This window comes from Erinaceus europaeus, chromosome 8, assembly GCF_950295315.1.
Source record: "Erinaceus europaeus chromosome 8, mEriEur2.1, whole genome shotgun sequence".
Lineage (NCBI taxonomy): Eukaryota > Metazoa > Chordata > Mammalia > Eulipotyphla > Erinaceidae > Erinaceus > Erinaceus europaeus.
In genome coordinates this window covers 5,939,222-5,949,781 of record NC_080169.1, presented here as the reverse complement: position 1 = coordinate 5,949,781, position 10,560 = coordinate 5,939,222, and the positions used below count along the sequence as shown (strand labels likewise).

Here is a 10,560-nt window from a genome sequence, read left to right as displayed (position 1 = left end):
ATTCAGAGACTGAAATGGCATTAAAACAACAGTCAAATTATAGACTTGCTAAGTATTTAACCATTGCTTTTCCTGTATCCTTGCACAAGTCTGGTTCGTGCCCAGTTGTTTTGTTTTTAAGACTTGCTCTTGGCATCTTCTTGCCTCTTTGCATAGGCATGTCTGTGAGCACAAGAGACAGGGACTGTTTAAAATGTGGATAGCTGGAATTTGTATGTGCCGGTATGTCAGTCTAAACTCATTTGCACAGTCTCTGCATAAGTCTATCACACTAGGTGTGGTTTCAAAGATGGTTATTTTAAGATGAATTATGCAGTGAAATGATTATATTGGTCTAGAGACTACATTTTATATTTAGAGCTGAATCTTCTCTCAAATTGACTATTCTATGAGATGGTAGGGACTTCTTGAGGGCAGAGTGCACTTAGGGAAGTATAGTTCCTTCCTCCCTTCCTTTCTCTCTCTCTGCTTTCATAGAGATGGAAAGACAGAGAGAAAGAGAAAGATAAAACCAAAAATTCCTTCAATATGGTGGGGACCGAACTCAAACCTAGGCCTTCCACATGGCAATGCAGCACACTGTCCAAGTCAACTATTTTGCCAGTCTTCTTCTACTTCTTCTTCTTCCTCCTCTTCATCTTCCTCTCCTCCTCCTAACCCCCTCCTCCTCTTGCTCCTTCTCCTCTGTCTCTCTCTCTCTGCTGTATTTTTATTCTCAAAATGAGTCATTTTGATACAGAGCCAAATTCCATTACTGAAACGGAACTGTACATGAAGAAAACGAATGGAATATATAAAGTCAGTGGCAGTAATAACTGGAGAGGACTTGTTTCACAGGAAGGATCTACTGTCTTCTGACACAGTTCTGACAGGAATACAGGTACAATGTAGCCATACAGTCAGTATTTTCAAGGAAATGTTCCTGTTATCTAGATGTAACCGCTACAAAAGTTAAAAGCTAAGCTAAAAATAGTGGGTCAAGTGGAAAATGTCAGCAAGGTATGTATCTAGTGTGTGAGCCCTGCTTAATGTGACGCCAGGGTCCCTTTGGTGTCTAATTTACCTTTGAGAAACAATTGCACATCATTCCTAGAGGTTTATTTCAACATTCAAGTTGACTGGGAAGAGTCTGTGCACTAGGGGTTGGGTGGTGGTACATCTGGTTGAACACACTTGCTACAATGTACAAGGACCCCGGTTTGAGCCCCTAGTCCCCACCTGCAGGGGGAAAGCTTTGCAAGTGGTGAAGACACTTTGCAGGTGTCTCTCTGTCTCCCTCCTTCTTTATCTCCCCCTTCCCTCTCAGTTTCTGACTGTCTATTCAATAAATAAAGATAATAGAAAAAAGTTAAAAAGAGTTTATGCACTCACTTTAGTGCAAGAAAATGAGGGTACTAATACCCCCCTTCTTAATATTTTATGATACATCACTGGATCAGGAATTCACATATGTAATGCATTATTTTGCTTCACTCTCATGGAGTCTACTAGCCTCATAGCTTCAGAGTCACTGTTTTCTTTCTTTCTTTTTTTTTTTCAGGGGAGAGCACAAACACAGTCCCCTACTCCCACAAATTATGTAGTAGAGTTTCCCACATTTGGGGAAAACACAGGGGTCACCACATTCGGAGTGCAATGGATAAGCCTTGCCCTGGGAACCTGGGAAAACCACCTTTGTGATCATGGTATCTCCCCTTCTCCCCTGCCAGGTAAGTATACACCTTTTTTTTTTTTTTGCCTCCAGGGTTATTGTTGGGGCTCGGTGCCTGTACCATGAATCCACTGCTCCTGGAGGCCTTCCCCCCACCCCTTCTGTTGCCCGTGTCGTTGTAGCCTTGTTGTGGTTATTATTGTTATTGATGTCGTTCATTGTTGGATAGGACAGAGAGAAATGGAGAGAGGAGGGGAAGACAGAGGGGGAGAGAAAGATAGACACCTGCAGACCTGCTTCACCATCTGTGAAGTGACTCTCCTGCAGGTGGGAAGCGGGAGGCTCTAACTGGGATCCTTATGCTGGTCCTTGCGCTTTGCGCCACCTGCTCTTAACCCCCTGTGCTACAGCCTGACCCCCCCTAATAATTCTCAATACTTTACAAGATATATCAATGATTTATGGGGCCTGAGGAATAGCATCATGTTAGGCAAAAGTACTTGTATGCCTGAAGCACCGAGTTCAATCCCCAGTACCATGACTGTAATCAAAAGCTGAGTAGTATATAATTTTGTGTTATTTTTCCTTTCATAACTCATGTTGCAGACATCAATGTGCACTTATGCAGCCTTTAATTTGATGGATCAAGTTTTCAGTTCTAAAGAATATTCTCCAACAGTTTAGGCAGTTTTTCAATAACGTCATGTTGTCCTCTCTCGAAACCAAATTTACTGAAGTAAATTAAGATGATTCATAAACAAGGATACATGTTCTGTGTTTCCTTCATGAGCCCATAAAACTTATGTTCTGGGGCCCTGGCGGTAGCACAGTGAGTTAAGCATATGTGGCCCAAAGATTAAGGCCTGGTGCAAGGATCCCTTGATCCCCACCTACAATGGAATCGCTTCACAAGTGGTAATACAGGTCTGCAGGTGTCTAACTTCCCCCCCCTTTTGTTACCCCCCTCTTTTCTTTTTTTTTTTTTCTCCTCCAGGGTTATTGCTGGGCTCGGTGCCTGCACCATGAATCCACTGCTCCTGGAGGCCATTTTTCCCCCTTTTTGTTGCCCTAGTTGTTGCAGCCTCGTTGCGGTTATTATTGCCATTGTTGATGTTGCTTTGTTATTGGATAGGACAGAGAGAAATGGAGAGAGGAGGGAAAGACAGAGAGGAGGAGAGAAAGATAGACACCTGCAGACCTGCTTCACCGCCTGTGAAGCGACTCCCCTGCAGGTGGGGAGCCGGGGGCTCGAACCAGGATCCTTATGCCGGTCCCTGCGCTTTGCGCCACGTGCGCTTAACCCACTGCGCCACCGCCCGACCCCGTTACCCCCCTTTTATGTTGTTGTAGTTATTATTGTTGTTGATGTCATCGTTGTTGGATAGGACAGAGAGAAATGGAGAGAGGAGGGGAAGACAGAGAGGGGGAGAGAAAGACACCTGCAGATCTGCTTCACCACCTGTGAAGCGACACCCCTGCAGGTGGGGAGCCAGGGGCTTGAACCCAGATCCTTAAGCTGGTCCTTGTGCTTCATGCCATATGCGCTTAACCAGCTGTGCTACTGCCTGACCCCCTGCAGGTGTCTTTCTCTCTCCCCTCTGTCTTCCCCTCTTCTCTCGATTTCTCTCTGCCCTATCCAACAACAACAGCAATGGCAGCAATAATAACAACAAGGGCAACGAAATGGGAAAAATGACCTCCAGGAGCCGTGGATTCATAGTGCAGGCACCAAGCCCCAGTGATAACCCTGGAAGCAAAAACCAACCAACCAAACAAAAAAACCTCAATGTTCTGTTCTCACAATCATGCTGACTGAAACATGTGTTGAATAGAACAATGTAGATGTTCATGACTAAGAAAAGAAATGGTATGCTAGAACAGACTATATTCAGCTAGCCTTTCAATCTCGTAGTTCAGACCACCATAATTATCACAAGCATATGCAAAGTCAACGGCTATTTGTTAAACATCATTTTGTTTTTGTTAATTGCCACCAGGGCTATCACTTTTGTCTGCATGTTGCATCTGCTGTTCACATTGGGCAATTTTCTTTCTTTCTTTCTTTCTTTCTTTCTTTCTTTCTTTCTTTCTTTCTTTCTTTCTTTCTTTCTCTTCCTTCCTTCCTTCCTTCCTATCTTTCTTTCTTTCTTCATTTCTTTCTTTTTTAGGATGGAGACAGAGAAATTGAGAGAGAAGGGGGAAGATAGAGAAGAAGACAGAGGCAGAGAGAGAGAGAAGAGCAAGGAATGCTGTAGCACTGCTCCACCACTTGTGAAACTTTTCCCTTTGCACTGGGGATGGGGGCCTTCCCCCAGGTCACTGCATGTGGTAATGTGTGTGTTCCACTGTGTCCCACCACCTAGTTCCTGTGAAGGATCTTGCCGTAAGTGGCATTCTTCCTTTGCAATGGAGGGAGCCATTTGTGTGGTTTTGGTGTCAACAGTTAGGATTCCAACTATATTCTAGCCTGAAGCATAGCCATAGGGTCTACATAGAAAGTAAAACAAAAATTATCTTAAATAACCCATCCATACTTGCAAGATTTAATGATAACTCAACCTAAAGTATACTTTAAAAAAAGATATATTGCAAGGCTACCACCACCTAGCAGTGAAGAAGATAGAATCATCATTTGGGCTTCATTGTCAATGTTATCTCTAGTGTAAAGGTAGAGAAGGTTGAAACAATAGAACATGTATGGAAGGAGGTCTACAACTTTGTACGCACATGCACACACACCAAGAGAAAAAAATCCAGAGACCTGAAGTCCTTTTTAAGAAGACAAAGTGAGATTGACTGTGAAGAAACCCTGTATTTTTTTTTTTTCCTTTTGTTCCCAATCCCCATGTTACCATCACTGGAAGAAACCACCATGAGGGAGTCAGGCTGTAGCACAGCAGGTTAAGCACACGTGGCGCAAGGATCCCGGTTTGAGCCCCGGCTCCCCACCTGCAGAGGAGTCACTTCACAGGCAGTGAAGCAGGTCTGCAGGCGTCTGTCTTTCTCTCCCCCTCTCTGTCTTCCCCTCCTCTCTCCATTTCTCTCTGTCCTATCCAACAACAAGGGCAACAATAATAACTACAACAATAAAACAACAGGGCAACAAAAGGGAATAAATAAAATAAATATTAAAAAAAAGAAACCACCATGAAAAAGTTCATCCACAAGACATCCATTGAGATAAAAATTATTCATTCCATATTTCTTGCCTTTCTCACAGGAATTGTATTTGACCACAGAGGTAATGGTCCAATGAATACATAATGTGCTTCCCTTCACATATGGCTGTTTAATGATTAACAGATGCTTGATTCTGAAACACATACTTTATGTTAATAAGGATTTGTGTGTGTGTGTGTGTTGAAAACATTCTATCAATAATTCTCCATACTGCCCCTCATCTTTGACACTGAAAAAAATCTCCTTCAGTCACCTTTCCACTTTAGATTGTTAATTGTTTGATTGTTAAACATTGGATCTGTTGGCTCATAGAATTTAACACTTATGTTTATCAGTAACAATCTCACTCGAACTTGTCTTTAAATGTTTTTATTATCTTTATTAAATTGGATAGAGACAGTTAGAAGTCAAGAGAGAAGGGAGAGAGAGGGAGAGAGAGAGAGAGAGACCTGCAGCTCTGTTTCACTACTTGCAAAGCTTTCCCCTTGCAAGTGGGGACCAGGGTCTCGAACCTGGGTCCTTGTGCACTGTAACATGTGTGCTCAATCAGGTATGCCACCACCTGGACCAGGAACTTGTCTTTGCATAGGATTTATTTTATAACATTGATGCCATAATTTCTGCCCATGTGGCCTGCCTGCTTTCCTTCCTTCCTTCCTTCCTTCCTTCCTTCCTTCCTTCCTTCCTTCCTTCCCTCCCTCCCTCCCTCCCTCCCTCCTTCCTTCCTTCCTTCCTTCCTTCCTTCCTTCCTTTCTTCCTTTCTTTCTTTTTTGCCTTTATTTCTTACTGTAAATAACCAAAGTCTAATTCCAGTGCCTACTTTAGCTTTTCCAATCCTTTAATTTACTCAACATTTCCTTGGGCCTGATTACTCCTATACACTGCCAACAATATCTAATTGAAGAACTTCTCTGAAAGACTCTGCTTTGATCTACCCAACTTATTTGATTTGGCTTATTTTAAAAAATATTTATTTTATTTTAATGAGAAACATATATATATATGCATATATAGAGGGGGGAGAGAGTCTAGAATACTGTTTAGCTCTGACTTATGGTGCTGCTGGGGATTGAGCCCGGGACTTCAGAGATTCCAGCATGAAACTCTTCAGAATAGCTTTTATGCTGTCTCCCCTACCCTCTGATTTAGCTTCTACAATGTGCACATTAAAATATAGACAAGCTGTATTAAACATCATTCGATATTTTAAAGTAGATTTTTGTGACCACTAATATAAAAACTCTGCTATTAGGTAATTCACTAAAATTTTGTCTTAAAATATAAGCTTTCAGGGAAAAGGATAAATATTTCTATCAAATAGGCACATATGTCACCATACAGTTCATTCTGTGAATTTCACAAAGGCCTTGCTATCTGCTCTTTAGGTGACCTGAAGATACCTTAAATGGGAGGCTCATCTAAAGCATGTGTAGCTACAGACAAAGGATAGAATTTAGTTGGCTTTATAGTTGGCAGCTGACAACCAGTAAACCTTTAAAACTGAGAATGTAATGATGCCCCAAATACCATCTTGGAGACTTGCTGAGCCATGCAAAGTTGGGGTATACCTGATGTAATTGACTCAATTCACATATCTGAAATGCCACTTACAGAACCAATTTAACCTTTTCTAATATTCTTCTTTACATTATCAAGCCAGTATTTCTCCCAACATAAGTTAGTCTCAGTACTTTATATAATTTAACGAAGCTTGAAGCTTTTGGTTTCTGATAAAAAAAAAAAAAAAAAAAACCAGCCATAGCTCTGGAGAGTTGTGGTCTTTCTGATTAAATGCCTCCTGACCCACTGTCAGAGTAAATCTCTGATTAGGCTAAGTTACAGCCCTATCATACAAATTATATCAACACATATATCTGTTCTCAATGCACTGCCTGTGTTGAGGTCTTTTTTCGTCCCTTATTTTTGTGGGCTGGAGGTAAATAGGGTATCAAGTTACTTTCTTTGAAGGAAAGGTACAAAGAATAGAATTCACATAGATGTTTTGATAAGTGCTGAAGTATTTTAAGCAAGTTGTAGACAACACAAAGTTTTAAGGTGTATGAGGTTCTAAGGTCATATCAGTTTCTTCCTTTTTAAAAAAATTTATTTGTTATTAACAGTTTGTTACAACATTGTAAGATTACAATGTATAGTTCCAAAGTTCTCTCTCTCCACCCACTTAAAGGTAACAACCATGCTTCTCATAAGTCTTACAATTTGCCTGCTTCTGTTTTGTTTGATTTTTTTTTTTGGTAAGTCCATGTAAATCAGATATCTAGATTCCACATATGAGTGAAACTATCTGGTAGTTGTCTCTCATCTCCTATTTTGCTTAGCATCATCACCTCTAGTTTCATCCATATTGTCCCAAAGGACACAATATTATCTTTTTGAATGCAGAGTAGTATTCCATGGAGCAAATATCCCAGAACTTCTCTAGTCAGTCATCTGCTGATGGGCATTTAGGCTGCTTCCACTCTTTGACTGTTGTGAATAATGCAGCTATGAACATAAAGGTGCCTATGTCCCTTTGAATTAGTGCTTGTCTGTCCACTGGATTTAGTTTCTTTCTAATGACACTGAAGTTCAGAAAGAAGTTTAGAAGAATAAGGTTTGATTTCCTTCTTAGGAAGACCCTATATTAAGTATATTTTGAAATGATAATTCTACCCAGACATGGAAGCTTTACTTTGAATCTATTTACCTCTATTTTTTGCTTGAAGTAGGCAGGTTTAGGAAAAAGGCAGAATTCCCCTTAAGGCTTGTTAAACTTGTCTATGTGATGCAGAATGTCTACAGAACATATCCTGAAAAGCTAAGATGAAAACAACTAATTAATTGAATGTCTTTGTATTATAAAGCTGCTGGAATTTTCCCTCTTTGGGTAAAGGGAATCACTAGGAGATTTTCCATGTTGTGAGTAGGAATGGGGGAGTAGGTAGAATAGGGGGAAGTATGCTATGACTGAGAGAATGAACCCAGTTAAAAGGAACAAATTGAACCTGGAAAGTAACAAAGGCCTTCAATGTCAACTGTCCTCAAATAGAAAAAAAATACTATTCATTTAAATGAGATAGCAAATTTCTCACATGTGAAACTTGTCTGGGCAGAAGACCTCAGGAGTATGTCCTGGAACCTCACCTTTCCAGAGCCCTACCCTACTAGGGAAAAATAGAAACAGGCTGGGAGTATGGATGTATCTATCAACACCCATGTCCAGCAGAGAAGCAATTACGGAAGCCAGAACTCCCACCTTAGACACCCCATAATGATCCTGGGTCCATATTCCCAGAGGGATAAAGAATAGGAAAGCTTCCAATGAAGGGGATGAAATGAAACTCTCGTGGTGGGAATTGTGTGGAATTGTACCCCTCTTGTCCTATGGCCTTGTCAATCATTATTAAATCAATAAAAAAAAGAAAGAAATTTGTTTAATTTTAAAGGGGGAAATTTTTTTCCTCTTGTTGAAATAATGCTATCACTCAAAACGTTCTTTGACCACAGAACAATTACCATTTGAAGAACACTGTACTCAACAGTTAGAGTCTACATTATTTTTAAGGAAGTACATAATGCTCATTAAGTTTTGTTACAAGACAAGTGTATTCTCTAACTACTGTAGAATCAAATTAGAACTTCAAGAGAAGACATCTGGAAAATCTTCACTTAAACTGAAATTAAAACAACACACTCCAAATAACTCATATTTCAAAAAAGAAGTAGAAATTAGAAATTATTTAGTATGAGTATGAAAATGAAACAATTCAAATTTTGATATATATGTGTGTGTACGTATGTATAAAGTGTTTTTAAGAAAATTTATCTAATTCTTACATTAGAAGAGAAGGTTAAATATTCATAATCTAAGTTCCCATTTTAAAAAAATTGAAAGGAAGGAGCAAATCAATCTAAAATTAAATAAAAAATGAAGACATAAAGTTAGGGACAATTCAATAGAAAATGATTTGACAAAAGAAAATAATAAAACTAAAAGTTGACTTTTGAGAGGATCATGCCCAATACATTTCTTTTTTTTAAATTTCTATATTTTCCCTTTTGTTACCCTTATTGTTTTTTATTGTTGTGTAGTTATTGTTGTTATTGATGTCGTCGTTGTTAGATAGGACAGAGAGAAATGGAGAGAGGAGGGGAAGACAGAGAGGAGAAGGGAAAGACAAACACCTGCAGACCTGCTTCACCTCCTGTGAAGCGACTCCCCTGCAGGTGGGGAGCCGGGGGCTTGAACCAGGATGCTTATGCCAGTCCTTGGGCTTCACACCAGGTGCATTTAACCCGCCCCAATACATTTCTAAACAGAGTGCCAAATAATACAGACAAAAGCCAAATGATCAGTATCAAGAATGAAAGAGGGACATGACTATGGACCCTACAGACATTAAAAATGTGGTGGGAAATAGTACTACTTTGCCAATAAGTTTGATAACAGGGGAGTCGGGCGGTGGCGCAGCAGGTTAAGCACAAGTGGCACAAAGCACAAGGACCCGCGAAAGAATCCAGGTTCCAGCCCCCGGCTCCCCACTAGCAGGGGAGTCACTTCACAAGCGGTGAAGCAGGTCTGCAGGTGTCTTTCTCTTCCCCTTTCTGTCTTCCCCTCCTCTCTTGATTTCTCTCTGTCCTATCCAACAATGATGACAGCTCTAGAACAACAACAACGATAAGCAACAAGTACAACAAAAGGGACAAAATAGCCTCCAGGAGCAGTGGATTCCTAGTGCAGGCGCTGGGTGCCAGGCGCCAGCCCCCCCCCCCCCCCCCCCCCGCGATAACTCTAGAGGCAAAACCAAAACAAAAACAAAACAACCTGCTGGTTGAAGACTGGGCTTCAGCACGCTGAGCTTTCAGCTTGGCCTTTATCGATCTTAGAACTCTAAGACGAGTTTATTACGGCATCAGAATGAAGATCTGAGTCCAGGAGTCCTTCAAGCACACTAATATCAATACTTAAAAATTGAAATAACCAGTTCCTTCAATCACTTGAGAGATATAAATATTGGACATAATACAATAGCTTTACTTATTATTCAGAACTCAAATATAATATCCACTCAGAAAGGTTTAGTAATGCCATAATTTTATTTGAATAGATAAATCATTTGTGAGCATGTCATGCATGGGTAACTGCTCAGGTTTTTCATAATAAAATACCACAGATTTAAACAGCAGACTGTGGCTTAACCAATAGACCTGGGTCTTCCCACAGATCTAGAGGCCAAAAGTCCATCAGATGTCAGCATATTTGACTTCTTGTGAGAATTCTCTTCCTTGTTGTGTCCTAATATGCCCCTTTCTACCTGTATGTGGAAAGAGAGAGGTCTGGTTTCCTTTATACCTTTCCACTTCTTCTTTCCTTCTTTCTTTTACTGCCTCCAGGGTTATTGCTGGCTCCGTGGCTGTATGGATAATCCACTGTTTTCAGTGGCACTTTCTTTCCTTCTTTCTTTTATTTAATATGAAAAAGAAAAGTTAAGAGTCCATGGAGGGGGATATAAGAGAGTGAGAAAGAAAGATACCTACAGCAGTGCTTCACCGCTTGTGAAGCTTCCCCCTTGTAGGTGGGCACTTGGGCGGCGGGGGCCCGAACCTTGCTCCTTGCACATGATAATGTGTGTGTTCAACCAAATGAGCTGTCTTCTTGTGGCCCAGCATTTAGAATTGTATAGGGTTTGTCTGGGATATGTGGAAATTTCTTAGAAGAAGATGGAGTCTTT

General features: G+C 40.6%; 1 pseudogene; it reads right to left on the bottom strand.

The window, feature by feature from the left end:
- Positions 1-1,537: 1,537 nt before the first annotated feature.
- Positions 1,538-1,717, bottom strand: LOC132540117 (U1 spliceosomal RNA; annotated as a pseudogene).
- Between the last annotated feature and the right edge of the window lie 8,843 nt (positions 1,718-10,560).